General features: G+C 50.1%; 1 protein-coding gene across 2 annotated transcripts in view; it reads right to left on the reverse strand.

The window, feature by feature from the left end:
• Pla2g5 (phospholipase A2 group V) overlaps positions 1 to 10912 on the reverse strand; it is a 20842-nt gene that overhangs the window by 9028 nt on the left and 902 nt on the right. Inside the window, exon 1 of one of the 2 annotated variants that reach the window (XM_029475800.1) lies at positions 1329 to 1494. The exons of the other annotated variant lie outside the window; for it this stretch is intronic. The gene's annotated coding sequence lies outside the window, so the exon portion shown is untranslated. Of the gene's footprint in view, positions 1 to 1328; positions 1495 to 10912 lie in introns of those variants that run through there. 2 annotated transcript variants of the gene reach the window in all.

Here is a 10912-nt window from a genome sequence, read left to right on the forward strand (position 1 = left end):
AGAGGAGAGGAGAGGAGAGGAGAGGAGAGGAGAGGAGAGGAGAACAAGTCTCCATGTAGGTGAAACAGTTGCCCAAAGGTTTAGGTTTAGCCCAAGCTAGAGAATCCTGTCCTGAGAACTCTCCTCCATCTCTCTATGGCGACCTCCACTCCTCTTCCTGTTTTCTTTTTGCCTTTTTTCCTTCTTTGTTCTTTTCCTCTCATCTTTCCTTCCTTCCTTTCTTTCTTTTTTCTCTTCCTTCCTTTTCATTTAGACAGGGTGTCATGGAGCCCAGACTGACCTTGAACTATGTAGTCAAATTCGTGATCCTCCTGCCTCCACCCCTCAAGAAAGAGCCCAGATGGCGGGCATGCACCACCATGCCCAATTTGTAAGGTGCTGGGTGGACCCCAGAGCCTCCTGCACGCGAGGCGAGCGCTCTGCCAACTGAGCTACATTCCCTGCCTGGATATTCTATTTCATAATGCTTTGACATTTCAAGGGTCTTGATGAAGAGAATGTGCCCCCTGTAGGCTAGCCAGTTCCTCCAGCTAAGACCTGGCTCTCCTGCGGGTATGCTTTTTACAGACCAGTCAGACCAGTCAAAACCTTCAAAATCCCAGCACCCACATACTTAAAACCCTTTCAGGCCAGGCCGGTCAATGTTAGCCCAATGGCCTCTGAAGGGAAGCTTAGAGCTACTGAGGTGAATCTCCCTAGTTAGTCCATCCTGCTCTCTTTCCCTGCAGAATCACACCCGTGACAGCCCCAACCACTGCCAGTCCTCTTCTCCTGTGGACTGTCCTCACCCAGACCTCCCTGGGCTGGGCTGCTGCTGCGTGAGTACTGCAGGAGTTCTTATAAAAGGATTTGCAAAGATAAGACAAATTCCGGGGAGGTGTCGGCAGTGGCTGGGCCTGGAAACAGCTGTGCAGGAGTCCAGAGCATCTCTGCAGCCCCAAGGCAGCCCTGAGACAAGGTAATGGCTTGTCTGTTTTTATCCGATGACCACAGGGGCACAGGGACACTGCGAGATAATTTCAGAGTGGAGCCGGGCTACGATGAGATGATGAAAGGTGAGGAGAGCCGATGTGGACAAGATGGGAGAATAGAGGGCGATGTGGAAGTGATGGAGCTGCCAAGATCAACGTGAGGGTGAGGAACGGGTCCTTCAAGGCCACCTACGGGAGCCCCGCAGGCCTTGAACCTCCATTCTCATCTCTTGCCTGGGAAAGAGTCCAATGGTCCACTCAGTTTTGAGATATCTGCCCACTGTGCTGGCTGCTTCCCGACAGAGGGACAGGGCCCCCAACCGCCCCCATTGGGCAGCCCCGTAATGAGAGTCTCACCTGATTGCTAGTCTCTGTCCTGAGTTCCGGAGAAGAGGCGGCAGCTGGGTCTGCTTGGTTTTAAACCAGTCCTGTCGCCTCCCACGCAGCTGCGTGGGCCGCCTCCAAGATTCCTGGGAACCCAGGGAGGCCCACTTCAAGACCCCCTGTGGTTTCCCCTTCTCTAGATTCTTGATACCGCCCTCAGAGCTGGGGCGCTCTCAGGGGAGATATCTGGAAGTGGCTGCTTTGAGCTGACGTGGGTCTGAGACTAGTCCCCATCCAGAGACAGAGCCCTGAAATCCCCTCCCAGGCACAGCCTCACTTCCGCTCCCACAGTGGGCCTTTGTGGAATGATCCAGCCCTTGGTTCCTTGTGGTTTCCCAGCCCATAGAACCACTTCTATTTTGTTCTGTCTTCTTCGGCCTCAGCTCGAGGGCAGCCATGGGCACAGATGGCGCCCTTCTTCCTCTCCTTTCTAACTTGCTGACCCCAAATTTCTCAGGAGCCTGTAGAGCCCCCTCTGGGGACACTGCAAAATGTCTCCCTAGTCCTAGCATGTGGTACCACCTGTTGACATCCGACTCACTCACTACTGGACCCCTATACCCAGCTTTTCCCTCCGGAGCCATTTAGTAGCTGTGTGACTCTGGGCAAATAGCTGTGCCTCTCTGTTTCTTCATATGAAACTTGAACACAGTGACTCCGGTAAGGTGGAGAGTACCAGACACAACTATAAAATAATGTCCCACAGAAGGATGTATGGCTCAGTGGGTAATGTCACAGATTCTACATTCTGGGTTCAAAATCTAGACGACCTCACTAACTGGAAAAATCATCTCAGGTGGTTCATCTGCCCGGAGGAACTGTCATGAGCCTTAATGAATCAATGCATGTATTAACACCTATGGTAAAGGCTGAACTATGCATATAAATGAATGGTGGAATGTTCTAGAAGTAGGACATTGTGCACTCTTGTGAATCCTCACACTTGTGCTTTATAAGGAAGCCTTGGAATGAGTTACTGTCCCTCTTCACCTCTCTGTCTGTCTGTCTGTCTCTCTCTGTCTCTGTGTCTGTCTCCCATCCCCCTACCGCCACCACCCCTGCCCCATGCACTGCTCTCTTTGGTTTTTTTTTTTTTTGGAGTGGGTTTCTGATTTGCTCTGGAGTTCCCCCAGCAGGTAACCTGGCTGGCCATCAAGCCAAGAGACACCTAGGATATCAGTGGATGCCACTGGGCCTGGCTCTCTTCTAACCCAGAGGATCAAAGCCATATTTGTGTGAAAAGCACCGTACTGCCTGAGCTAGCTCCCCAGCCCTGCTGGCCTTCTATCCCTCCTCCCTCCCATCTCTCCCAGCAACAGCAGCAGTGAGAAACCCTCATACCTACTTCTCTCCTTAGGACCTAACCACAGGCTCTTCCATGTTGCCCTGGGAACTCAACTCAATACAAAATACTTATCTACTGTGTGCCAGACACGAAAGGGGATCCAGCGGTGGACAAGGCAGAGCTCCTTTCTCTTGAGGAGACAGCTAGTAAAGTCACAGTCTCTGTGATCTGAAGTGATGGGTACAACACCCAGAACTGTCCATTCTGTGGTCTCAGTTCCCCTTCTTGACCAATCATCTTCTCCTTGGGGACAGCAGGGTGGTGGTGGGGAGGTGGCTGTGTGACACGCAGTGGCGAGAGGACAACTCACAGGAGTTGCTTCTCTGCCTCTCCCAGGTGGGCTCGGAGACAGAGCTCGTGGAAGCAGTGTCTACCTGCTAAGCCCCTTGCCAGCCCTCAAATGATCTCCTCTGTCCCAAACACCTGTTGACCTTGCCGCCCTACATGGGAGACCAGCAGCTGTGGATGCGGGTTAAGCTAACAGAGTGTCTGCCGGGCATGTAGGAAACTCTAGGTTCGATTCCCAGCACCGGTATAAACTGGGTGTGGTGGCACATGCCTGTAATCCCAGCCTGGGATACATGAAACTCCGTCTCAAAAAAACAAAAAACAAAAAGAGTGTCACCTTCCTTTTTTTGCCTCCGGTGGCCTTCGGAAGCTTCCTCTGAAATTCACATTTCCCTGAAGAAACCTCCGTGTCACCTGTCACCCCTCCTGGCCTGAATTCAGCTGTGCTGCAAGCCTGGCAACCTGTGCATGGTGTCCACCCTGAGTCCCTCAGTGTGTTCCCTCCAACTCCTGGTTCTTCCTCTACCAGCACAACCCCCCGCCACCGCGTCAGCCCCCTTTCCAGACCCTAACTACACACACACACACACACACACACACACACACACACCCTGACCTGCCCTCAGGAATACTCCTCTCCACCCATCCCTGGCTGAGCCCGTCAGCCTGCAGATATTTGCTTAGTTCTGAGCAGGTGCCTAGGTGGGTGTGGGAGCTGGGCAGAGTTTGGCAGGAGTCTTGACTCTGCAAGACAGACTTAATGACAACAGGACAGAATATAGGAATAAGAAGGCACAGTACCAACCTGGGAACCCCAGCTTCCAGTCACACACCCTGATTCGAATCGGCCTATGCTCACCTTAGCGGAGGTGTTGAGGGGTGGGCCATGGGAGGGTTCATAGGTCAACTCTACTGGAGCTGCAGCTGTTTCCAGCTGTGGCAAAGAAAGCCTGGCAAGTTAGGTTGGGCTCATGAAGGCAGAATTCCAGTGTCATCGAGTCTACTCTCAGTTCCAAGAACAGCTTCTCGTGTCACAAAGGGTCTCAGGAAATCCCCATGGGATGAGTTAAACATCTCGGAACTTATTTGCTGTCTGAGTGTGAGAGGAGCAGGCTGGTGCCAAGGTTGAGGCAAGGATGCCTGGCCACCTCTGTTCCCAGAACCTAAGCTTTCACAATAACCCTAGCCTAGGACTAGGGTTTTATGGCCCCTGGGAGGCATCTAGAAGAGTTCATCCAGAGAACTCTGGGAAAAATTCTGCTCGGAGCCCTCCTCCTGCAGGACGTCTCCCAGGATTCCTCCTTCTGCAGAGTCTCAGTAACATGCTGGATGTCGCCTCAGACATCTGTCCTCTTGGGCGCTTCCTATCAGAGGGCTTCCTACATATGGCGGTCCAGGAAGGAAGGGGGAAGTTCAGGACTCTCTGAGCACGCACTAGGTCCAAGGCTACATCAGCATCCACAGACTTCTTAAACCCCTCAGAGTCCTGGGATGCCTGGTGATTCCGCTCTGTAAGTAAGGAGATGAAAACTGGGGGGCAGGTAGCCTGTGGAGGCCACACAGCTTCTGAAAGGCCATCAGTCTGATCTGTCCCCCCAAACACGCAGTGCTTTCCTCATAGGCAAATGAGGACTGCAAAGCTGAGGCCCTCTTTGCCGCACGAGCTCATGATCCCGGAGTTGCCCGAGCCACTGTCCCGGGACCCTTGCTTGTTTGCTTTCAGCCAAGGGGTACTGTGAACGCTTGCGTTCTTAGAGCAGGAGTGGCCGGGCATCCAGCCTGCTCCTTTTAGACCCAGCAAGCTCCAGAGAGCAAATGCATCATGGGTTCTCCTACGAGAGGCCTGGCTTACCCTACTTGGTGCTTTTTCAAACCTGTAACCAAGATGGGGAGAAAGCTCAGTCAATACTGCTGGCAATGCAGTTCGTGAGGATGTGAGTTCGAGTCCCGGAACCCACATTTCTTAAAAATGAACATGATGGTATGTCCTTGTCATCCAAGCACTAGAGAGGCAGAGACAGGAGGTCCCCAGGGCTTGCTGGCCTACCAGCCTATCCTATGTCCAGACCACTGGGAGAGCCTGTCTCATTAGAGAAAGGATGGATGGAGCTTCAGGACCAACAGCCAGAGTGCTCCTCTGCTCTCTATACCCACAAGCCCACATGGGCCCATCCACACATGAAAACACACGTGTGCACACATGTGTGCACGCGCACAAACAGAAAGCATGTAGTCAGCTGCCTATAGACCAGGGTCAAAACCTTAAACAAAACTCTATACATTTCCAACCTCTCTTAAGACATCTAGGCAAGCCTCACAGATCCTGGCTGTCCTGAGCCCAACCTCACTCACAGTGAGAGTCTGGCACCTTGGCGGGGAAGCAATTAGTGACCTATCTCGGAATTCGAAGAGCAAAGATTCTCTCTCTCAGACCATCTTACAGTTCAAGCACTGAGCTCTGAGTTCAGTATCCAGCAGTTGCTCAGTTAGTACTGTGTAAGCAGACAGAGCAAGGGGTACCCTGCCCAGGAGGAAGAGGAGACACCTGTGCTAAAACCTACAGGATGAGTTGATGACTTAGCAGAGCTTGCCTAGCATGCTCGAATCCCCGAGTTCAGTCCCGGCACTGTGTAAATCAGGCATGGTGCTTGCATTCCCAGTGCCTGAGACGGACCCAAGAGGATCCAAAGTTTGAGGCCACACGCAGTTGCGTATCAAGTAGCAGGCTAGCCTGGAATACGTGAAACCCTGTTTCTAAGGGCAGGAGCCGGGGGGTGGGGGGTGGGTTGGAGGGCAGTCAAATTGAAGGGTTCTCAAGGCAGAATGAACAGCCTGGGCCAGACTCGCAGGCACCTTCAGGGAACTGAGAAGAGCCGCAGTAGGCCAGGTGTTTAGAAACGAACCGTAAGGGAGAAAAACACTTCTTCAACACCTTCTGGCTTCTGCAGCCAGCTGTTCCCATGGGGGATCATCCCCTGAGACAGCACAAGGTTCCAGAACAAAGATCTGAGAAGACATGTATCCTCAGACAAGTTAGTCAGACTGTTTCACATCTCCACATCAGGTTTCATGGGGCCAGTGACATTTTTTCCCTGTTCTGAGTTGACATGACCAAGTGTTTAGGCACACACGAAGGTGTCGATAAATGCTGGCTTTTCCCCCCTTTCATTTACTTATTACAGAAGGGAAGGTCTTTAATAGTGAGTTGGGATTCTGGAAGAGATTTGGGAAGGGCAGGCCTAATATGCAGCCGGGACGACCTAGGAAAATCGGCAAAGGAGTTGAGTTTGTTTGATCAACGTCCAGGTGGTCCGAGTCAGTGGATTGTTCTGGCGTTGAAATGCACAGGGGAGGGAGGTGACACAGCTCAGTCTTCACAGGTATGACATCACCTCCAAACCAATTTCCATGACATCACCGGCAGGGGGCACCTTGACTACTGTGGCAGGAGAACCTCCCTGACAGGAACTCCGGCAGACCACAGACCACGCCTGGAGGACAGAAAGAACCCAGGACCCAGCCTTGGGCTGAACAGGCTTCTGGAAGAGCAGGGGCATCTGAGTCACAGGACACAGATTAGAGGAAGTGGCTTTGTGAAGGTGGATCAGGGAACCCTTGTCTCCAAACCTCTGACGGGCTAAGGGAGCCGAGAAGATCCCAGAGAACCCTGGGGCAGGCGGGGAGGGGGGCTCAGATGGATGAACCAACACCAGGTCCTCAGCTTTTAGGTCAGGACATCTCATGGGTCCTGGGGAAAGAATGAGCTGTCATGGGAGACTTTCTTGTCCCTATAGGGCATTTTCTATCTGCCTTTTGTCAGGAAAGGCAATACCAGGAAAAGGAACATAGGGACGGAGCTGGGATACACCCTACTTCCCCTTTCAAGCCAAGGAAGCTTCTCTTTAAGGGTTAGAAACAAGGTGCTCTGTCAAACTAACCACTACGATATCTCCATGTTACTCTGTAAAACTGTAAAACGAAGATGCAGGGTGTGGCAGGGCAGTTGCCTAACAACCCAAAGCCCCATCCCCAGCACTGCATCAAAGGGATGTGGTCCTGCGTACCTAGGACCCCAGCACTAAGGAGGTGGAGGCAGGAGGAGCTGGAGTTGAAGCTGATTAACCAACAGACCTCAAGTTGAAGTCCAGCCTGGGCTACAGGAGACAGTGTCTTGAACAAAATAAAGGGGGAGGGCAGGGGAATGATTTTAAAACAAACAAAAAAAATTCAGTATTTTGGTTTTTGTTTGTTTGCTGTCCTTTGGATGCATTATTGTTCTGATTTTTGGGTTTTGCTTTTGTGGCCCAGGCTGGCCCTGAACTCACAGTAATTTTCCTGCTTGAGGCTCCTGAGTGTTGGGAGCACTAGCTTGTGCCACCACACCCGGCATCCAAATATTTTCATTATTAATTTATTTTAATTGCACGGGTGCTCTGGCTGCACACATAGCACGCACAGAGCACTTTCAGGCCATTAAGAAGGTGTCCAGTCCCCTGGAACTAGAGTTACAGATGGTTGTCAGTCACCATGTGGGTGCTGGGGATCAAATCCATGTCCTCTAGAAGAGCAGCCAGTGCTCTTAACCCCCAAGCCATCTCTCCAGCCTCAAGATGTACCAATGCTTCATTCCCTCGGCACCCGGAAACCCCTCCCCTACTTTTTCTTCAGGTCAGACTCCTGCTCAGTGGCATGGCAGAGTGACAAGACAGCATCCGTGAAGTGGGAGCCAGACTGGGCATCAGGCCCCGCCAGGTCTGCCGTTCCGCCAGCATCTGGTTTGTTCTAGAACCTTCCAGCACTTTCCGCTCAGATTTCTTCACACCCTGCCCTCTAGAACACTCAGCAGTCGCGCTGCTCTTGGTTCATTAACCTCCGGGTCTTACTTTAAAGGCCACCTCTTCCAGGCTGCCTTCTCTGACTACCTACCTAAGGTCATCATGCTTTCTCTTTCTTTCAAACACTGCGCACCTCCTTGGTCGTGACATTGATGAGAACCCCTCCCTCCAGAGCGTGAGTCTCAGAGAACAAAGGCATTTCTGTCTTCTTCACTGTCCTGGATAAAATCTTGGAGTCCAGAGGGAACACTGGATCCACTCGGTTTGAAGGCCAGTGCAGGCCTGGCAGCCTGTCTTACAGATAGATATGCATGGCTAGTCGTCACAGCAAGTTGTCAAGGCCACACCTAATCACAGGCTCAGGTACACCATTGTCGCCGGCCTGGGAGGAATGTGTAAGCATTCATACCCTTCCCCTTGGCTATCAGACTGCTGAAGCAATGGATCCCACAAAATTGAAATTTCCCTAGAAATTTTATGCTAGGAGAAAGAAAAGATTTGGGGGTGTATCTTTCTAGGTACAGCACCCTCGTCCTTCAATAACTACTTAGTGAGTATCTAAACACAGCTGTGGGGAGGCAGGCACAGGGCTATCTTAAGAATACTCCAGGGCTGGTGAGATGGCTCAGTGGGTAAGAGCACCCAACTGCTCTTCCGAAGGTCCGTAGTTCAAATCCCAGCAACCACATGGTGGCTCACAGCCACCCTTAATGAGATCTGACTCCCTCTTCTGGAGGTCTGAAGACAGCTACAGTGTACTTACATGTAATTACTAAATAAATAAATAAATAAATGTTAAAAAAAAAAAAAAAGAATACTCCAGGCAGGAAGCACAGGTGCTAAGGCCCTGGGGTAGGAGCCTACCCACAAGCTGGACAAACAAGCAAGCCAGGTCTTCCTTAGCCAAACAGAATCCGCCTCAGCCTTCACTTCAAAGCCTCCGACTCCAGACGCCCTGGAACCTCATTAGCTTATGCTGTGATACGCGCCCCACCCAAATCCCTAGACCAGCACTGTGTGTTGTTTTGAGAGCTTTGTGCCCAGAGTGGGGCACATCCTTTTCTCTATAGGCCAGATTCTCTCATGTTGTTAAACCAAAGGTTTTGTCCAATGCCCACCTCCATAAAATTTGGATCAAGGTCTTCTCTGTAAGCAGTAGACTAAACCTTGACACATAAATAAAATCTATCCTCAAAGAATAGTAGCTCACCCAACAAGTAATGGGGCCCAGCTAGAGGCCCACCAACAGAAGAACGGCAGATATGCACAATGCCGAGACATTCGGCCATAAAGAAGAACATTGCATCGTCTGCAAAGTTGACTAACTTGGAAATTACCACGTTGGGTGAAAATGACAAGAACACAAAGATAAATAGGACATTTTCTATTGTATGTGGGATCTATTTATTCATCTACCTATCAATCAGTATTTATCTATAGCTATCTATACTGCATGAAACAGGAAGGGGGACTGTTTGAGACCAGATAAAGAACCAGGAGAGGAAGGAAGAGAGACAAGAACAGCTACTGGGTGGTGAATACGTACAGAGTATGTGACATCTGTAAGAATGTCATAGTGAGAGCCAGCAAGATGGCTCAGTGGGTGAAGGTGCTTGCAACCAAACCTGAGGCCCTGAGTTCAATCCTCATGATCCACATGGTGGAAGGAGAGTACTGACTCCCACATGTTGTCCTCAGATCTACACACACACACACACACACACACACACACACACACACACACAGTAGCTTGGGAAAGTCTCCACACTCCACAAAAATAAATAAGGTAATAAATAAATTAGTGTGTTATTATGAAATTCACCATTCTGTTCAATGAATCCATGGTAGTGTGGTAGTGGAAAAATTAAAAGATAGTCTCAATGCAAGAAGTCCAAAGTCCTTGCCTATGGAATATCTGGACTGAAGGCTTGGGGTTTGGTTTGGTTGGCTGGTTTGTTTTGTTTTTAAGATCCAGTACTTGAGCCATGACAAACTCCCTACTGTTCTGACCCGATGCTCACAGCACAGTGAGTTGTAGCCAATCAGGCTGCCCCTCCCTGGCTTTCCCACCCCACTTCCTTTCCTCTGGCTATAAGTACAGCCTGCCCTTGAGTGGGTGGGGCATCCACTTCTGGTCTGGAGTGTTGCCTGACTCAAATCCCCACCACAGTGAAGGCCTGTGGCGAGCTGGTCACTTCTCCCTTAGAGGTATCGTCCCTTGCAGATCAGAACTGGCTCCTCAGGGTCACAGGGCACTTCAGCTCTGAGCTGAACCTTGGTCAAGGCCAAATACTTTCTAGACAGGACTGTTCAGGGAATGGAAAAAGACACTGGAAGGGCACTTGAGGGAGGAGAAAGCTCTCCTTGTATAGCCCGGCAATGGCATGGCGCCCTTTTCTGGATTGTTTGGTTTGTGCCCTAGGTGGCTGGCATGCAGGAGTTAGGGAGGGAGGGGTTAATTAGATGTGAATGAACTCTTTGCCCAAAGGGGATTTCCCCCACCCCTTTTCCCCAAAGGGGAATGTCCACTTGTGGTTTGGATTTAAAAAAAAAAATCCAGGGTTGAGGAGGTGGCTTATCCATCTATACAAGCATGCCAAGGGTATAGACCTAAGCTTGCTCCCCAGAACCCATGTAAATAAAACAAAATCTCAGGTACAGGGTGTGTGGCTGCCATCCCAGCACTGGGGAGGCACGTAGATGGCCAGTGTGTTCAATCGTGAGCTCTGGGTTCAGTGAGAGCCCCTTGCCTCAAAAAATGAGTTGAAGAAGCAAAATGGCCTCCACATGCATACACATGCATGCACATGTGTGCCTGTACATACATGTATATGTATATATATATATACATATATATATATACATACACACACACAAACATGTACATAAAACATGAGAAAGTTGAGCCAGCCTTCAGATGTGTGCCTGTACATACATGTATATATATATATATATATATATATATATATATAAAAATATATATGTATGTATATACAATTATATGTATATATAGTCCTAGGCATTTTAAAACACTGTCATGACATTGTTCAGATGTGTGTGTGTATATATATATATATATATATATATAT

The sequence above is a fragment of the Mus caroli genome, chromosome 4 (assembly GCF_900094665.2).
Source record: "Mus caroli chromosome 4, CAROLI_EIJ_v1.1, whole genome shotgun sequence".
In the NCBI taxonomy this organism is placed as follows: Eukaryota; Metazoa; Chordata; class Mammalia; order Rodentia; family Muridae; genus Mus; species Mus caroli.